The 13,398-nt window shown below is 38.2% G+C and overlaps 1 pseudogene; it reads right to left on the reverse strand.

The window, feature by feature from the left end:
* Positions 1–9,228: 9,228 nt before the first annotated feature.
* Positions 9,229–9,932, reverse strand: LOC139039902 (2-iminobutanoate/2-iminopropanoate deaminase pseudogene; annotated as a pseudogene).
* Between the last annotated feature and the right edge of the window lie 3,466 nt (positions 9,933–13,398).

Here is a 13,398-nt window from a genome sequence, read left to right on the forward strand (position 1 = left end):
AGAAATACAAGAAATCTGCTGTCATCCTAATTACTGTTCCTCTGTATGTGATGCACCTTTTTTCTCTGGAGGCTTTGAAGATTTTCTCTATATCACTGGTTTTAAGCAGTTGATTAGCCTTAATGTAGTTTTTTCATGTTTCTTGTGCTTCCTGTTCATTGATATTCTTGAATATGTGGGTTTATAGTTGTTATCAAATTTGGACAAGTTTTAGCCATTATTTCTTCCCACACCCAGGTTACTTCAAGGAGTCTTTTGTTTTTTTCTTTAAGTTTTTTTCTCCTTGTATTTCTTTTTGAATACTTTCTACTGCTATGCATTTAACTTCACTACTCTTTTATTCTGCAGTGCCTAATCTGCTATTAATCCTATTCAGTTAGGATTAATTCCTATTAATTCATAATCCTATCAATCCTATTTTTTATCTCAGATGTTGTAGTTTTTATTTCTAAAATTTCAATTTGCGTCTTTTTATGTCTTCCATGTCTCTACTTAACATGTTCAATCTTTCCTCTAGTTTCTTGAATATATCAAATACAGTTATAATAACTGTTTCAATCTTCTTTGCTCATTCTATCGTCTGTGTTATTTCTAGGTTAGTTTCAATTGATCAATTTTTTTATCCTCATTATGGATCTTATTTTCCTACTTTGACTGCCAGGTAATTTTTGACAGGATGCCAAGCAACGTGATTGTTGGTTATCAAACATTTTCATATTCTTATAAATATTTCTGTGCTTTGTTATGGGACAGTTAAATTTCTTAGAAATGGGTTGATCCTTTCAGGGGTTGCTTTTAAACTTTGTTGGTCAGGACCATAACAGCTTTTAGTCTAGGATTAATTTATCCTCACTACTGAGGCAAATCCCTTCTGAGTATTCTACCTGATATCTTGTGAAATGAGGTATTCCACTCTGCTTATGGGTACAGGCACTGTTCCAAGTCCCATGTGCACTCTGAGGATTGCTCCCTCTAGTCCTTTCAGTTACTTCTCTTTCTGCAGCCTCAGGTGCTTTTCTCACACACTGTGCTGATTTGTACTGAGCTGAACACTAAACGGAGATGCTCTATAGACCTATAGAGTCTCTCACTGTGCAGCTCTCTCCTCTCCAGCACTTTGCCTGCAAAATTTAGGCACGTTGGCCTCCCCAGGTTCTCAGTTCTGTCTCCTCAAAATAAGGGAGATTGCTGGACTCCGCCTGGGTTCCACTCCCTGTACTTTAGTAAACTTTCTCCAGGCAGTCAACTGGGGGGAATTGTAGGGCTCAGCTCATTTGTTTCCTGTCTTCATTGCCTGATGTTCAATGCTTCAGAACCATGGTTTCATATATTTTGTCTGAATTATTGGTTATTTCAGGAAGGAGGGTAAATTTTGGTCCCCATTATTCTATCTTTTTTTTTTTTTTTTTTTTTTTTTTTACTGAGGAAACATTGGCCCTGAGCTAACATCTGTGCCAATCTTCTTCTATTTTGTATGTGGGACGCCATCATATCATGGCTTGATGAGTGGTGTGTAGGTCTGCACCTGGGATCTAAACCCACAAACCCCAGGCCACCAAAGCAGAGTGCGTGAACTTAACCACTACACCACCAGGCCACATCCTATTCTATCATTTTATAAACAGAAATCTGTATCCTTATGTTTTAGCAGTTTGTCATGTTAACTCTCATATAATTAGGTATTTTCTTTGTATCCAATCTGACAATATTTGTCTCTTATTAGGAAATTCTTACTATTTACATTTAACATAATTGCTAATATATTTAACTTAAGATCTACCCTTTTACAAAGCTCCTCCTGTTACTATTCTACATTCTTTTCCCCTCCTTTCTTGCCTTCCTTTGGATTATTTTTTATTATCCCATTTCTCCCCCAATTAGATAAGAAATTATATGCTCTTTACTATTCTTTTAGTGTTTACCTTCACTTACAGTATGCATCCTGTTTCAGAAGAAATGAAAATTATGAACAATTATTTCATCATGAACTTTTTCATGTTTTGAAGCAAATGCCAATATGATTCAGGAGATTAAAACCACTACAAAGCAGAAATACAAGTAGACAGAAAATAGTTGACAAGAGAAAGAATTTTTTTTAATAAGCTGGCAGATCTCAGAAAAGTAGCAGAAAAAAATTCACAAAAACAAAAGCAAAATTGGAAGCAACACAAAGGATATGATAAGTGAAACCCAGTAAAAGATACAGAGGAAAAGAATTAGAAAAGCAGGAAAAAGGAAATAGAAACAAAGAATGTTAAAAGGATCAGAGAGAAGTAATTGCTATGAAGGATGGCAATGGAGGCCAAATTTATGCATAAGATGAAACCAAAAGCAATGAGACACACTAAATATTTAAAGATATAATTCAAGAAAGCTTTCCAGAAATAAAAGAAGACATAAATCTACAGATTGAAAAGGACCCCCACTGTCCTAGGAAAAATTGACACAAAACGTCCAACACCAAGGCATATTTCAAAACATCTTTGTACATCCAGATGAAAAGTTTAAGTCACTTATAAGTGGAGACAGCAGGGAGCAGATTAGGCTGACCCTAAATTTCTTGTAGCAATGCTACAAGACAGTGGAGCAATGTCTAAATGTGTTCAAAGAAATAATGACTAACCCAAGAACTTTACAAAGACAGCCAAACTGTCTTTCAAAAACTAAGGCAAAAGATTGGAAAGCATCAGCCCCCTACGTCCCATGGGTTTATCTTTGAAAATTACTAAAGGATCAGGGCCAGCCCAGTGGCCCAGTGGTAAAGTTCACACATTCTGCTTTGGCAGCCCAGGGTTTACCGGTTCAGATCCTGGGTGCAGACATACACATCGCTTGTCAAGCCATGCTGTGGCAGACATCCCATATATAAAGTGGAGGAAGATGGGCACGGATATTAGCTCAGAGCCAGTGTTCCGCAGCAAAAAGAAGAGGATTGGCAGTGGATGTTAGCTCAGGGCTAATCTTCCTCAAAAAAAAAAATTACTAAAACATGAATGTCAGCCAATCAAACATAAGAGGAAAACTATGATAAAAAAGAGCGGCAAGCATAGGGAAAAGATAGCAACAAATGTTGCAATTATGATTACAGAATATAAATATTATAATACTGGCAGTGAAGAAATAATAATCATCAAAAATTGAGAGGCGGAAAGAGCAAATTTTGGCAGCTGACAGCTCTCAGATGAGACCCACTCTCGGGATTGGCCACGCCTAATGAGAATCACCCTGCCTGATGTTATGTCCCCTTTCTGGAGGCAGCCCACATGCAGTCGCTGGTTGATGCAAGAATTTAAGGACTTAGTCCCCATAGCTTGATTTGCAACAGCTCTGAAGGGCCTCCCCACTGCAGAGGTCCCATGGGATTGGCTGCAGCCTTTGCTGTGACCACCTCTCAGCTCAACATTGTGGTGCAGTGGCCCTGCCAGTTGGGCCAAACAATTTAGGGAACCTATGATATTAGAGGTGTTTGTGGTAAGAAAAGACACATTGTGGTGTTTATGGCAAATCCCTACAGAATCACATTATACTACTAAGGTCCTGAAGCAAGGCCCCGCCTTCTATAGCAGACAATAACGTCTTTTGAAAAACAGCTATTGGCGCACTACTGGCCCTCATAGACACAGAGTGCCTGATCATAGCCAATCAGGTGATCATGCAGTCAGAACTGCCCGTGATGAGCTGGCTCTGACAGACCCACCAAGTCATAAGGTCCAGTGGACCCATCAGCAATCCATGGTAAAAGGAAATGGTACTAAGACATCAGGCATGAGCAAGGCCAGAGCGAACAAGTGAACTTCACAAGCGAGTGATCCCCACTGTTGCATCAGTGCCTCTTCAGCTCACACCTGTAGCTAAAGGGTACAGGGAATCTTTGAGACCAGCTTACTGAGGAAGAAGGCGTGCCTGGCTTGCATGTTGGCCAGTTTCACATATCAGTACAAGCCAAAACAGGACTGCTGCTACATCACAGCCATACTTAGGACAGCCCTAAGAGACAGCAGTGGGTGACATCCTCCCCGTGGACACAGCCGTGGGTGCCACACCTCACCATCCACCTTGTGAGAAAGGACAAAGTCTAAGGTTAAAATATACACGGACTTGTGGGAAGTGGCAAAAGGGTAGGCTGGTTGGTGAGAAGCCTGGAAGGAAAATGATTGGGAAGTCTTAAGAAGAGGCATGTGGATGGACCTATGGGAGTGGGCACAAAGTGCGAAAATCATTGGATCACAGGTTAATGCCCACCAGAAAACATCCACCCCAGAAGAGACATTAAACATCCAAGTAGACAGAATGACTCAGGCAGTTGACGTCAGCTAATCTGTCACTGCCATCTCAGTGCTGGCACAACGAGTGATTGAAAAGAATATTGATGGTGGTAGGAGTGGAGGCTGTGGGCCCAGTAGTGTGGGCTTCCACTCACATAGGCCAGTCTTCCAGCGGCTGCTGCCGAGTGTCCAATTTGCCAATGACGGAAACCAACACTGAGCCCCAATACAACATCCCTGAGATGATCAAGCAGACACTTTGGGGTAAGTTGAGTCCATTGGACCTTTCCCATCCTAGAGAAAGCTGGTTTCATCCTACCTGGAATAGACATATTTTGGGGATGGGTTAGACTTCCCTGCCCACAAGCCTGGTGTCCTGTTCCTGGGGGCAGCCTGGACCATGACTGTCAGTACAAGGATATAAAGGCCCAGTTCCCTTGCTCCAAATTAGGACAACTCTGAAGAGACATCCTAGCTCCAGAGCATCCCAAGGGAGTGGCTGAAGTCTCTGTTGTGACTGCATCCCAGCTCAGATTCTCCCTCTGCCAATCCTGCTTGCTTTCCTCCCATCAGTGTTGCTCCCAAGGGCACTTCTCCATAAACCTCTTGCATGAAAATCTCCAACTGAGAGTGTACATCCTGGGAACTTGCTTGCAACAGAGGTCAAGGCTAGAGACAAAAATACCAGTTTAAGCCAAGTATGTGTGAGCATCTTCTCCCACCATTCTCCATTGCTAATCCAATCCAGCACTGATGGGCACATCCTGGCATTAGGTTCTCAATGACAAAACTGTTAATTCTGATTTCTGGATATCCATACAGGGACCCAGGGGTCGCAGCCTTGAAGGTGCATCCACTGTCTGGGCCTCTGAACTAAAGAATCCAGATTTCAAAAGACAGAACAAGGAGAATGTTGTTAAACTGGCAAATACACTAAAAACAGAAAGGGTCACATATGTAGCTACAGGCTGCAGATATAACTTGTATTAAGTAAATAAAATTATAAAATAAAATATGCTCTGTGTGAAAGTTCAAAACAGACAGAACAGTTGGAACATGACAGCAAGCATGAGAATACTGGTCTTCTGATTCAGAAAAATAGATTGGAGAAAAGCTTAGTGAATAGATTAAAGCAATAATGAAACAACGTCTGCAAGTTAATTATGTGTTCTCTATCAATGCCTTCAGTGAGCCAATCCTTATGAAAAGAAAGCAAAGTACTTTTCTTAATGCCCTCTGAAGCATGATAATAGGCAAAGCAGTCCAAATCCTAAAATAATTTAAATAATGTTCCCTGATAAAAAACTGCTAACTCTGTAAGTCAAGGAGAAATAGTTAGAAATTTAGTTACTATATCCTCTTTTTCTCCCTTCTTTCTTTCCCTTCTCTCAGAGGTCTTTTTACCTGCCACAAAAGTCAGAAATCAGCAAAAATAAAAACAAGTCCTTGAAGACGTATGAGGCTATTTGAAGGGCCTGAAACAAAAGGATGACTCTGAGATATGTCTTCCTTGAGCTTTAATTTTTACAGATGCCATATTTATATACTTCATATTAATCTATATCACTCTTCAAGTTCTCAAATGAATGTAAGTTATCCCAACAATTAGATTTACTGCAATCCTCTTATAATTTTATCACACTTGATTAAATGATTTTATATATTAAAAAAATAATCCTGTACTTTAAAAACCATAGCCAAGTCTATATTGAGACATGACCAAATAACATGCCAAAGTGATAAAATCATAATTCAGAGCCATGGAGAAAATATTAGTTCAAAGTCACCACCAAAAATTCAAGCAAAACGTAGGTAAGAGCCCTGCTGGCATTTAGTTTTCTCAATCAATATCCTAATAGTAACCAACAGTTTTTATTTCCCTCCAGAACTTTTTTATGGATTAGCGTGTTTTTTTTTAATCATTTAATTTTTTATTGCAGTAACATTGGTTTATAACATTATATTAATTTCAGGTGTACATTATTATATTTTGATTTCTGGGTAGACTACATCATGGTCACCACCCAAGGACTAATTACCATCCATCACCGAACACGTGCCCTAGCAGCCCTTTCACCCTCCTTCCTCCCTCTTTCCCCTCCTTCCTTCCTCTCTCCTTCCCCTCTGATAACCACAAATCTAATCTCTATATCTATGTGTTTGTTTGTTGTTATTGTTGTTGTTGTTGTTATCTTCCACACATGAGTGAAACCATATGATATTCGTCTTTCTCCCTCTGACTTATTTCACTTAGCATAATATCCTCAAGGTCCATCCATGTTGTCACAAACGGCATGATTTCATCTTTCCCTCCAGAACTCTTTGGTACATTACTTGTTTGCTCATCAAAAGATGAGTGTCTGTTCATAATGGGTTTTATTTTTTAAACTGCCAGGATTATTTGAGGACACACCATCCATAGTTTCTCTGGAACACTGTTGCCACATATATTAGTCATGTTTCACTAAAAGGAGGAGTAGACGATGCTCCCTCACTTAAATTTCTGAGCACCTCCTCTAACTCCCACAGCCAGTCTGACTCCATCACCTCAGATCTTCCGCCAGCAAACTCAGAACTAGAAAGGAAGTAAGTCATACTTGAGGTGATCCACGTTATTAAGAGCCAGAGAGGAGAAGAAAGGGCTTCAGAACTATCTAGATTCCACTTACGTGTTCCCAGCATAATATAAAAAGTAAATCCTTCAGAAGACTCAAAAAAGGAAAGCATCTAAATGCTCTAAGGACATCAATTTGGCTTCTAATTAGTCTCTTTTCAGGACACTGTTTTCTTATGTACACATTCACTTCACCTGATCTGGACCCCCTTCACTGGGTACAGTTACTGAACCCTCTGGCTGCTCTGATTTCTATCGCATTTCATAACAACAGATAACTGCAATAAAACATATCAGCACATTTTTACATGTACAAAGTGCCTGATACTAAATAACACTGGTCTTTGCAAAATTTCAGCTTTTATTTAGCTAAACTGAAAGTAAAACAAATAAACGAATGTCCTATTTCTCTTAGGAAACTGCCTGCTAGCAAAACTCTTCTGGTCAAACATAAATTTTTGCTCCCAGAGGGCCAAGATAACATGTGTCTATAAATAGCCGAGAAAGCTTTGCTGGAAAGTATTACACGAAAATGGGTCATGTCAAGCTGCTTTCTCTATATGACTCTTGTGTCAGCCCTAGTGAATTTCCCCAAATGACTGTTCTGCTGAGTCTGCTTATTTTCAAATCAGTCTGGTCATTTTCAGCTCTTATATCCACCAACAGGACAGAAGAAACCGAGACGATTTTGTAAGTAATCCTTTATCCTGAGCACTGCCAACTCACAGCATTCCTCACCAAGGTTAATACTGCTTTTCTCAGAATTGCCCAGGCTAACCATATTAATGGAATATAAAGCACTATCTTTTTCAGAATTTCTTTAGCTTAATTTTTAGATGTCTCTGCCACTTACCATTCCAGAACCCAATCAGCTTCAGTTTTAGCAATAACCTCATACTCTTTCCCTGCATCCTACCAATCACAAATGTCAGTTCTTAGTTGGGGCTCTTGACTTGGGCCACCGGTGACAAGGAATGGGGAAGTGTGTGGAGAAGCTCTTATCCCTGGCTGGTGCCTCAGATTACTGAATGTGCAAGTTTGACTGGCTCACTGCCTAGGAATTGCCAGGGTGGCCAAGGTTGCAGATATGCTCCACTCTGATTTAGAAAATTCACTCCATTCATATAAAAATTAAAACACACACAAAAAAGATCATGTCTCTATCATTGTTTAATTTACCTGCAAAGTTCCAGCCCATACTAGACATCAAATCTCACTTATATTACAAGTATCCCAAAAGATGCTTTTCTTAAATTACAGTTATCGGTTTTAATATTTATATATATCTTTCTGTAATAAAGATTTGAGTTTTTTCTCTAATCTTTTAAAAAGAATTTTAGCACATTTCATGTACAGAGAATACCCATATACTTGCTCTGCCTGCTGCAGTTTCCCCAATTAACATCTTGCATTAGTGTGGTACATCTGTTACAATTGATGAACTGACATATTATTAACTAAATTCTTTAGTTTACATTAGAGTTCATTCTTTGTGTTGTACATTCTATGGGTTTTGACAAAGGCATAATGACATGTATCCACCACTGTAGTATCCTACTGCCCTAAAAATCTCCTGTGCTCCACCTATTCATCCCTCCCCTAGCACTGCCCAAATCCCCGGCAACCACTCATCTTCTTAGTGTTTGCCTTTTCCAGAATGTTGTATAATTGGGATCATACAGTATGGAGCCATTTCAGACTGACTTCTTTCACTTAGCAACATACATTTAAGATTCCCCCATTTCTTTTTGTGGCTTGATACCTCATTTCTTTTTATTGCCAAATACTGTTGCACTCAAAGAGAAGGCTTCTATCTCCACCATCATCATCATAGCTATGTGCCAGGCATTATTTTAAGAGCTTTATACATATTAATTTATTAATCCTTACAACTTTATAAGGTAGATACTAGCAATATCCCCATTTTACAGATGAAACAGAAGAACGTTTTACAGAGGAAACAGGAGGGAGCACTTAAGTAATTTGCCTAAGGTTACTAAGCTAATAAATAGAACAGGATTTGAACTCAGGCAGTCTGGCTCTAGAGTCCATGTCCTTAACCAACTAGACTGTACTGCTTCATGCAAAAATGTCTGAAATAGTTATCCGTGCCTAATCTTGTTTTATTCACAGTACTATATTGAATATATAATTATTTCAAAATATACAATTGAATTAGGTGTGTTCTTTATTATTTCTCAAGAATAGTAACTCATCTTTCCTACATGTTATTTCCCTTTACTTCTATTTATTTAACTATGTGATGAATGTCTCTTTCCCCACATTCAGTAATATGAGTGTGCGTAAGTATGACTTATAACACCAGTAACTGGACACATCCTCTAATCTTCAATTTATGTTCAATTCCCCTTATTATATGGTATTTCCTTAACAACTTCAGATATTTTAGTCAAACTGAACTCTTTACAACATCAATTGTAAAAAGATGTCAATTTAAAAATATTATGAAAATTCCAGACTAAATAACACTGGGCCCACTTATAGTCCTGCTGTCGTGAGAGGTCCTTGGACAGCTACTGCTTCAGTCTCAACATGGCCTCCTTTGCACAAAGCAGCAACCTGGTAATCAGCTCCAGCAGGAAAACTACTCTTGAAATATTGTTTGCAGATTTCATTGACAGTATTGAAGTCATTTACGTCAGCCAGCAAAACAGTTGTTTTTACATTAGTGAAGTCACAGCCTGCAGCTTTCAGCATCCCACTCATATTTGTAAGAACTTGTTTAGCTTCTTCCGCCACCCTTCCTGGGACAAGCCCCATCTGAAGGGTCCAAATGGAGCTGTCCTAAATGGAAATGATCCTATAGACTAACAAAGCCTGACCGTAGGGACCAGTAGCCCTGGAGCTTTCATGGTGCTGACCAACTTTCTGATCAAGGATGACATGGCTAATCTTTCTCTCTGGTGGGCTCCTCTGGGAGAACACACCCCTAAACTCCCAACACCCCCATCCCCCAGCCTGGGACAGTGTCCCTGCCCTAAGGTGTCACCCCTCCAATCTTCAGATGTAAACTTATCATGAGTTCGCAGTAACTACTTAGATAATGAAAAATAACACTAGGCTAGATCTCTAAGAGCTCAATGTTTAAGTTCATATTATGATACAAATGTATATTTAACAGGGACCAGAGTAAAAGCAGGGGAAAATTATATTCAGGAATGACTATTCCCTCACTCCATTACCCCACAAAAATACAAGTTAATTTTTCAGTCACTTGATGTCTCACTGGATCCTGAGGAGTGAGACCATAAGGAAATGGTTAAGAATTTGTGAGCGTCAAGACAAATACAGTTACAAAAAACAGTCTGGTCCTCGACAAATTACTAGTAGGGAAGAGATGGTTGATCTCAGTATTTGGACTCCTAGGACAATCTGATCTCAAGTTTGTTATTTGATCCACAAAGTACATGGAAAATTAGTACGCATTGCTCAGAAGTATAATGAGGAACTGAAGGAATAAAATTGCATAGATAATAAAGCAATTCAAGAATATACTCCCTTGGATCAGTTAAGATATAAACACAAACTGTCAGTCTTTCAGCAATCACCAAAAAACTGTTAGAACTAATCAACAAATTCAGTAAAACTGCAGTATACAAAATCAAAATACAAAAATCTGTTGTGTTTCTATATACTGATAATGAACTATCAGAAGAGAAATCAAGAAAACAATCCCATGTACAACTGCATCAAATAGAATAAAATACACAGGAACAAATTTAACCAAGGATGTCAAAGGCCTGTAAACTGAAATCTGTAAGATACTGATGAAAGGAACTGAAGAAGAAACAAATAAATGGAAAGATATCCTGTGTTCATGGATTAGAAAAATTAATATTATCAAAATGTCCACAGTACCCAAGCCAATCTATAGATTCAATGCAATCCCTATCAAAATTTCAAGGGTATTTTCCACGGAAATAGACAAAAAATTCCTAAAATTTGTATGGAACCAAAAAGACTCCAAATAGCCAAAGCAATCTTGAGAAAGAAGAACAAAGTGGGAGCCATCAAGTTTCTTGATTTCAAACTATGTTACAAATCTATAGTACAGTATAGTATTGGCTTAAAAACAGATATATAGATTGATGGAACAGAATAGAAAGCCCAGAAATAAATCCAAGCATATATGGTCAATTAATTTACAACAAGGGAGCCAAGAATATACAATGGGGAAAGGATAGTCTCTTCAATAAATCATGCTGGAAAACTGGACAGCCACATGCAAAAGAGTAAAACTGGATCCCTATATACACCATACACAAAAATCAATTCAAAATGGATTAAAGACTTGAACATAAGACCTGAAAACATAAAACTCCTACTAGAAGAAAACACAGCGGGTAAGTTCCTTGCCATCGGTCTTGGTGCTAATATTTGGATTTGACACCAAAAGCAAAGTCAACTAAAGCAAAAATAAACAAGTGGGACTACATCAAACTAAAATGCTTCTGTACCGCAAAGGAAACCAACAACAAAATGAAAAGGCAACCTACTAAATGGGAGAAAATATTTGCAAATCATCTATCTGATAAGGGGTTAATATCCAAAATATATAAAGAACTCAACAGCAAAAAAACCCAAAAGATCCGGTTAAAAATGGGCAGAGGATCGGGGCCGGCCCCGTGGCCGAGTGGTTAAGTTTGCATGCTCTGCTGCAGGCAGCCCAGTGTTTCGTCAGTTCAAATCCTGGGTGCGGACATGGCACCGCTCATCGAGCCACGCTGAGGCGGCATCCCACATGCCACAACTAGGAGGACCCACAACTAAGAATATACAACTATGTACTGGGGGGCTTTGGGGAGAAAAAGGAAAAAAATAGAATCTTTAAAAAAAAAAAAATGGGCAGAGGATCTAAATAGACATTTTTCCAAAGAAGACATAGATACTCAACAGGTACATGAAAAGGTGCTGAACATCATTAATCACCAGGGAAATGAAAATCAAAATCACAATTAGATATCACCTCACACCTGTCAGAATGGCTATTACCAAAAAGACAAGAGATAACAAGTGTTGGCGAGGATGTGGAGAAAAGGGAACCCTTGTGCACTACTGGTGGGAATGTAAACTAACTGGTGCAGCCACCATGAAAAACAGTACGGAGTTTCCTCAAAAAATTAAAACTAGAACTACCATATCATCCAGCAATTCCACTTCTGGGTGTTTATCTGAAGGAAATGAAAACACTAACTCAAAAAGATATATGCAACCCCAAGTTCACTGCAGCATTATTTACAATAGCCAAGACATGGAAACAACCTAAGTACCATCAATGGATGAACTGATAAAGAAAACGTTATACACACACAAACACACAGACACACACAGTGGAATGTTATTCAGAGACAAAAAAGAAATTCTGCCATTTGTGACAACATGGATGGACCTTAAGGGTATTATACTAAGTGAAATAAGTCAGACAGAAAAAGACAAATACCAAATGATCAAACTTATATGTATAATCAAAACCAAAAGAAACTCAGATACAGACAACAGTCTGATGGTTTGCAGAGGCAGGAGGTGGGTAGTGTGCAAAATGGGTGAAGATGATCAAAAGGTACAAACTTTCAGTTATAAATAAGTCCTGATGTAATCTACAGTATGATGACTATAGTTAATAATATGTTGGATATTTGAAAGTTGCAAAGAGAGCAGGTCTTAAAAGTTCTCATCACAAGAAAATAATTTTTTTGTAATTATGTGTAGTAATGAAGATTAACTAGACTTATTGTGGTGATCATTTTGCAATATATACATATATTGAATTATTGTGGTGTACAACTGAAACTAATATAATGTTATATAACAATTATATCTCAATTTTTAAAAATGACTACCAAATGTTAGTTTTTATGATAATTTGGCTATGTAAGAAGCATGTTCTTATTTCTAAGGGATACATACTAAAGCATTTAGAGGTAAAATGTTAAAATGTCTATATTTTATTTTAAAATACTTCAATATAAACAGTTTTTAAGAAGAGGAAGGTCAGTTTCAAAAATAACTGCAAAAAAGTGAGTATAAATTGTTCATTTCAAAAATTATGCTCCAATGTCAAGGATTATGCCAATTATAATTGGACAAAATGATACATGGACCAAGAAGCTTTACTGGCAAGAGGCCTCCCTGTCGCGCCCCATCCCCCCCCCACCACACACTCAAAGTGCTAAATGAAACATTTTCCAAATTTAAAGTAAAATATCATTTTAAAAGATTCCCTAATATAATTTTAGAGAAACTTTTAGGTTTCTTATACAAATGTTCAGAATCACTAAAGGGAGGGATTAGAAGATCTGAAACTATAACATGCTCTTCCAGAATAATCACAACCCAGGCAGCATGGAAAGTTGATGTTCATATTGCTGTCTCTATCATATGTGCTTCATTTTCATACCTTACATGGGAATTATTTCCTTTGTATGAAACATCTTTTGTTCTAAGCACACAGTATCTAACAAATAAGGGAGCAATGGTCAAAAGTTTAGACGATATTTG

This window comes from Equus asinus, chromosome 12, assembly GCF_041296235.1.
Source record: "Equus asinus isolate D_3611 breed Donkey chromosome 12, EquAss-T2T_v2, whole genome shotgun sequence".
In the NCBI taxonomy this organism is placed as follows: Eukaryota; Metazoa; Chordata; class Mammalia; order Perissodactyla; family Equidae; genus Equus; species Equus asinus.